The sequence below is a fragment of the Procambarus clarkii genome, chromosome 41 (assembly GCF_040958095.1).
Source record: "Procambarus clarkii isolate CNS0578487 chromosome 41, FALCON_Pclarkii_2.0, whole genome shotgun sequence".
Taxonomy (NCBI): Eukaryota; Metazoa; Arthropoda; class Malacostraca; order Decapoda; family Cambaridae; genus Procambarus; species Procambarus clarkii.
This window is the reverse complement of record NC_091190.1, coordinates 14,629,971-14,637,021: the sequence shown is the minus strand read 5'-3', so window position 1 is coordinate 14,637,021 and position 7,051 is coordinate 14,629,971. Positions and strand designations below refer to the sequence as shown.

Genomic DNA, 7,051 nt, shown 5'->3' with positions numbered 1-7,051 from the left:
AACTGAAAGCAATACATAGTCTGGCAATGTTTACATATAATATATATTGTTTACAATATATATTGGTACACCTTATTGACATCAGGTACATCAGCCACTTAATTATATTTTTATTTATATTAAACAATAGCCAAGACGCCGTGTAACCAAAGGAACAAGGCACACACACAAGAAACATTGTTTCCGTATTTTGTTTTCATCCGGGTTCTGTAGTATTCAAATGTTTGTAATCCACTAATGCTAAATAGTCTGTCCTCTCTCGAATATTGTGGAAGATTTTGAGGATCATGATTTGCCAACATTATATGGGTAGGATATATTATGTAGAATACACTTCCCCATTGTTAAACTACCCCGTCGTCAGGCTATAGGCTCGTTAACGCGGCGGTCGTCTCCCCCACATCCCATGACGCATTTATTATCGACTTTCATGTACTGATGTATAAATTAATATAAATTAATTTTATATTCTATAATTAAGTAGGCGTATAGTAGGTTCGGTATTTAGGTTCTGTTGGCAATTATTTTCACTTGTATGTGGAGTGTGAAGCATTTACAGTTCCCTGTCCTCAGGCCAGGCTCGCCTACGCCGCCGCCCGACCCACAGCAGCATTCCTTAACTTTATCGCTGTGTATTCAGAATTATTATCGCGTATAAGGTAATATTATTTCATCAAGTTAATAGTTAACAACTAAGTTTAGTGACAAGCGACAGTCCAATATACAAATACTGCAATAGTTTAGTTTAGTTCATTTATTATGCACCCCATACCCTTCTTGTGGGTGGTAGTGGAAAGGGTTACAGAGGCACATAATGGGCTCATTGACTGAGCCCCACAATTTTTTTTCTTTTTTTTTTGGGGGGGGGATATATACAAGAGTTGTTACATTCTTGTACAGCCACTAGTCCGCGTAGCGTTTCGGGCAGGTCCCTGGAATACGATCTCATTTAGCTAAGCAAGTTACAATCTTGATACAGTTCACACTAGTGGCCTCGATGAGGGCAGTAAGCCGGCGGCTTGTCAAAGGTCCCCCTATTTGTCCTGATCTTTTCCAGCTGTATTTTAAAGCCCAGCAGAGGTTTGGCGTTTACTGCTTCGGCGGGTAGGCGGTTCCACTGGTGGAACCGCCAGTGGAACTTTTTCAACCCTGCGGGTGAAAAAGCATTCTGGCTTGATGAGTGTGAACCCGTTGCTCTTTGTTCGTGTAACATCTGACCTTTTGAAGACATTGTCCTGATCAACTTTCTCCAAATTGTTTAGTATTTTAAAGGTTTCTATGAAGTCCGCCCTGTCATGCCTGGTTTGTGGTGTTAGCCCTGTGGCCCTCATCCGTTCCTGATACAACAGATGACTTAGCTCTGGTATGATTTTTGTCGTAAGACATAGCTCCATAGCTCTGGTAAGACATGGCTCCAGAGTAGCTATGTCTTTCTGAAGATAAGGTCTCCATGCCTGGATGCAATAATTCATGTGGGGGCGCACCAGCTACAGTCTAAGAAGACCTAGGCGTGCGGTTACACAACTGGTCGGAGTCCGGTTACATAACTGGTGGGGCTCTGGTTACACAACTGGTCGGGCTCCGGTTAAATAACTGGTCGGGCTCCGGGGGTGTCACTTAATTGGGCTTTGGGTTCTGCATGGTCAGGCTTCGGTTCGTGCATGGTTGTGCTTCAGCGGTTGTTTGTGTACTATAGTGCACCAGGTTTGTTTGCTAAGGCTCTATATTTATATGTTTGCTAGAAATTCAGGTTTCTTTTTTGTGTGTATAGTTCGATTGTTTGATATGGCTCCATAGTTGGTTTCTAGGGCAAGTGGAGGGTTTTAGGTAGCACTAAGAAATTTTTGTTTGGTCGACCTAGGAATGGAGTTTGGTTGTGTTTTGGGACTGTTTAGCTTGGTGGGGGTTGGATGAGATGTATACTTGCTAGTCTTACAGTTGCACAACTGGTCGGGGTCTGGTTACACAACTGGTCAGGCTTCGGTTACACAACTGGTCGGGCTCCGGTTAAATAACTGGTCGGGCTCCGGTTAAATAACTGGTCGGGCTCCGGTTAAATAACTGGTCGGGCTCCGGTTAATTAAATAACTGGTCGGGCTCCGGTTAAATAACTGGTCGGGCTCCGGGGGTGTCACTTGGGCTGTGGGTTGTGCATGGTCAGGCTTCGGTCCGTACATGGTTGTGCTTCAGCGGTTGTTTGTGTACTAGTGCTCCAGGTTTGTTTGCTAAGGCTCGATCTATGTTTATATGTTTGCTAGAAATCTGAGTTTCTTTTTTTGTATATAGTTCAATTGTTTGCTATGGCTCAAGAGTTGGTGTCTTGTTGAGGGTTTTAGGTAGGCTAAGTTGATTTTTGTTTGGTCGAGCTACTAATGGTGTTTGGTTGTGCTCTGGGACTGTTTAGCTTTGTGGGGGTTGGATGAGATGTATACTTGCTAGGCTTACGGTTACACAACTGGACGGGGTCCGGTTACACAACTGGTCGAGCTTCGGTTACACAACTGGTCGGGCTCCGGTTACATAACTGGTCGGGCTCCGGTTAAATAACTGGTCGGGCTCCGGTTACACAACTGGTCGGGCTCCGGGGGTGTCACTTCGGCTATGGGTTGTGCATGGTCGGGCTTCCGTTCGTGCAAGGTTGTGATCCAGAGGTTGTTTGTTTGGTTCGTTCTTGCTAGGCTTGCAGTTAGAAAACTGGTTGGGCTTCGATTTCACAACTTGTCGGGTTCCGATTACACAACACCAGGGGTGTGACTTGTTGGGCTTTGGGTTGTGCATGGTTGTGCTCCGGTTCGTACATGGTTGTGCTCCGGTTCGTATATGGTTGTGCTCCAGTGGTTGTTTGTTTACTAGTACTCGAGGTTTGTTTGCAAGGGCTCTGCTTATATGTTTGCTAGAAATTAGTTTTTTTTATATAGTTCAATTGTTTGATATGACTCCATAGTTGGTTTCTAGGGCAAGTGGAGGGTTTTAGGTAGCACTAAGAAAATTTTTGTTTGGTCGACCTAGGAATGGAGTTTGGTTGTGCTTTGGGACTGTTTAGCTTGCTGGGGGTTGGATGATATGTATACTTGCTAGGCTTACAGTTGCACAACTGGTCAGGGTCTGGTTACACAACTGGTCAGGCTTCGGTTACACAACTGGTCGGGCTCCGGTTAAATAACTGGTCGGGCTCCGGTTAAATAACTGGTCGGGCTCCGGTTAAATAACTGGTCGGGCTCCGGGGGTGTCACTTGGGCTGTGGGTTGTGCATGGTCAGGCTTCGGTCCGTACATGGTTGTGCTTCAGCGGTTGTTTGTGTACTTGTGCTCCAGGTTTGTTTGCTAAGGCTCGATCTATGTTTATATGTTTGCTAGAAATCTGAGTTTCTTTTTTTGTATATAGTTCAATTGTTTGCTATGGCTCAAGAATTGGTGTCTTGTGGAGGGTTTTAGGTAGGCTAAGTTGATTTTTGTTTTGTTGTGCTTTGGGACTGTTTAGCTTGGTGGGGGTTGGATGAGATGTATACTTGCTAGGCTTACGGTTGCACAACTGGTCAGGGTCTGGTTACACAACTGGTCGAGCTTCGGTTACACAACTAGTTGGGCTCCGGTTACAAAATATATACACACATACTAAAAGAATAGGGGTGGTAGAAAAAAATATCAGTGTTCAGTGAGGAGCCACAAGGTCTTCCCTGGGTACTCTTTATTTTCTTCTCCGAGGCTATTAGTCCCTTCACTTTCACCAGAGATGGTACCCCTTTTAGGTTAAATATATATATATATATATATATATATATATATATATATATATATATATATATATATATATATATATATATATAATGTATATGTATATATTTATTTATTTATATATATATATATATATATATATATATATATATATATATATATATATATATATATATCTGTGTAAATATATTGTATATGTGTGTGTGTGTGTGTGCAGAAATAATATTAATAAAACAATTAACATCGTGGAGTGTACTCTATATATCAAAATATATTACTTTGAAACCCATATCAGTCACTAAACAAAAAATTGGGCTACTCCTATTATAAATTCGCTACTTTTAGACCGTCAGCTCGCTACTTTCAGCAATTTGGACCTGGCAACTCTGGTTGGAGGAGCTGGCGACCGTTTTCTGTGGCCAGGGAATGTTTGCTCCCACATGAGACGGCCTCGGTCCCTCACACGTCCTCCCACAGAGTACGTCAATACCAGCCTTGTACAGTGTTACAGGATTATTGTGGTGTTCCCACGGCCGTAGCAAGTGGTAATGAGTTAGGGTTAGTGCTAGGTGTCGCAGTGTCATGGTTTCCTGCCCGAAATGCTTTGCGTAATAGTGGCTTTAGGTAATGTGTGTGCTAGCTCTTATCTATAAATTCATCAATATTTGTGTCACCCCCTTGTATGTATGTACTTTACCTGAATAAACATTTGCATTTGGGTGTAAGTGTTAGGAGTGGGCTCGCTTCTGGATTGAACAATGTCTTGCAAGTGCAGTTATACATTTATACAGTACTGATTTTCATGAATTAACGTGTACAACTTGGTACTTGTGTCCCACCAGCTTTGTGGAATATAGTAGAGTATTTCCCTAGAATCCTTGGCTATGCTTTAGAGCTGTTAGAAAAAATTACTTATAAATTACATATACACTGACTTTGATCAAAGTTTGCTGGTAGGATACAGGTCACTTTGTATCTAAAACTATTCCCAACAACTTTAAACCAACCTAACTCGGAGTACCCTCACCTAACCTAATCCAGCCTACCATAATAATAATAGTAATAATTTCTTTTGTCAGTGGAAGGCAGCTTGTGTATAGCACATGTATAGTATACTGTACTGTATATGTAAAATTTCAATTCTCTGTACTCTAATAAACCCAAAGTTCCTCCTTGTATATAAATAAATAAATACTTCAAGCTAGCATCGAGATCCGCCAAGGTCAAACTACTGGCATCCCCAGGATGAAGTTAGTTTAGTTCATTTATTATGCACCCCATACCCATCTTGTGGGCGGTAGTGGAAAGGGTTACAGTGGCACATAATGGGCTCAGGGACTGAACCCCTACACAAAGTTGTCTAACTCTTGGGTACATGTTTACTACTAGATGAACTGAGATATATTAGGTGAAAGGAAATATGCACAACCATTTCTGTTCCACCCGGAATTCATAGCTGATAAAATTTGAGGTTTATCAACAGGTACATTGTAATATAATTTGAGTATTATTAATAGTACTGTATTGAGTATTAAATAATAATAATAATAATAATTTTAGTATTGTTATCAATAAATTAATAAATGGTTCTTTATATAAGTGGGAATAGGACTGCCTAACCTTATCAACCAAACTTAAAACTCTTATCTTAACCCCCAAAATTTTTAGCCTATCCCAACCCAATACATTGTGCAGTTGAACTGAATACAAAACTGAAAAACAAAGAATTTGTTGTTGGTTTCAGCATTGGCTGCTACTGCCATCAGGTGGTGGTATAGTAAGCCTAGTTGTAATGTCTAATTTAGTGTTGTAAATAAATTATTTATATAGCTGAGCATATTGTCATAGTTAATATTGCAGTAACAATGCTAATTGAGAACTAATAATATTTAGATAAAGAAATAAATATTGATAATTGATCTGTATGTAGATAAACACCATTTTGTGATTAGACTCGGTTATTTTGCCTTAAAGGGGTTTATCAAATCAAATAAATGCTGTTCCCATGACTATTGTTTATGAAAAAAATAAAAATCTGCTCTCATCTTTTGTGTTTATATTATTAGCACTTTATGCTCTTCAACCAGTAACTGATTCTCAATATTTTTTATTTGTTTTGAATGTAAAATGTGATGACATATTTATTCTAAAACATATTGTTTGCTCTTCAGGTTTAGGTGTGACACTTTCACCATATCCAGAGATCTGAAACGTTCTTTTCATCGGAAAATTTAAGGACTTTACCTGTTATTTTAAGGTAAGAATAATTAATCTACAGCAATGCACTATACTGTACTGTACTGTATTTAGATAGGTATGGCTCTGATTTAGGCAAAGTACATTGTATAGTAATGAGGTGTATTTTGACTCGGGATTGGTATATACCCATGAAACTTCCTTGATTCAACCCACCTCGATTCAGTGAATCTCCAGTTGGAGAGCACACTTTCCTTGCCGGATTTACTCACCTGATTTGACAAACAAGATTTCGCTGAAGCAGGGGATGTGTGGATTTGTTTAGGATTTTGGGACAGAGTTCAGAGATGGGTGAAACATAACAAGTAATAGTTGGGGCCTTGGGAAAGTCACTAAGTATATTTAAAACCGAATTTTTCTGACTTTTTTCTTATTTCCAGTTGTAGAGGGTTTTTGTTCAGTAAAAATGAGCTCCTTTTCCTTTGAAAATGAGATTTTCGAGGCTCGGCTGTGAAAAATTAGCTAGATGTGGTTACATCACTATATAAACAGGTTCTCTTGGTTGTTGCCCTTCATATGACAGGTTGGAATTAAAATTTTGCACAATGAAATCAGCCCAGTCTCGGGCCGGGCTCGGGAAGTAGAAGAACTTCTGAAACTCTCTCTAGATATGCTCCAGGGATGCCTATAGAGCATAGGAAATGTCAGGGTATGAATGGTAACTGAGAAAATCAGTAGTAGCCATTAGGAGAATTCGAACCTATGCTCTGGGTACTCCAAAGCAAATGCCTTAGACCACTATACCATGACATAATAGAAGCAAAGTAAACTGGGATTCAACTGAATCCTCTAGAGGGTCCTGAGGCTTCCAACTGAAGCCTAACCAGGGCTTCACACAGTGCCCCCATGCACTCTGGTTGTAGTCTAGGAGTTCTACCTCCAATGCTTCTCTTCAAATCCACAAAGAAATCAAATTAACATTATGTATCAATGAAAAAAATCAGTAGAAGCCATTGCTTTTACCATGTCATGGTGTAGTGGTCTAAGTTGTTTGCTTGGGAGTACCCAGAGCACAAGTTCAAATCTACCTCATGGCTCCTACTGATTTTCTCATTGGTAAA

The 7,051-nt window shown here is 40.2% G+C and overlaps 1 protein-coding gene across 14 annotated transcripts in view; it reads left to right on the top strand.

The window, feature by feature from the left end:
• Positions 1-4,079: 4,079 nt before the first annotated feature.
• LOC123761029 (vacuolar protein-sorting-associated protein 36) overlaps positions 4,080-7,051 on the top strand; it is a 19,228-nt gene continuing 16,256 nt past the window's right edge. For 5 of the 14 annotated variants that reach the window (XR_006773200.2, XR_006773199.2, XM_069339375.1 and 2 more), the window contains exons 1-2: positions 4,080-4,212; positions 5,906-5,991. The gene's annotated coding sequence lies outside the window, so the exon portion shown is untranslated. Of the gene's footprint in view, positions 4,359-5,905; positions 5,992-7,051 lie in introns of all 14 variants that reach the window. The other 9 variants (XR_006773201.2, XM_045746855.2, XM_045746851.2 and 6 more) reach the window with 5 other exon arrangements.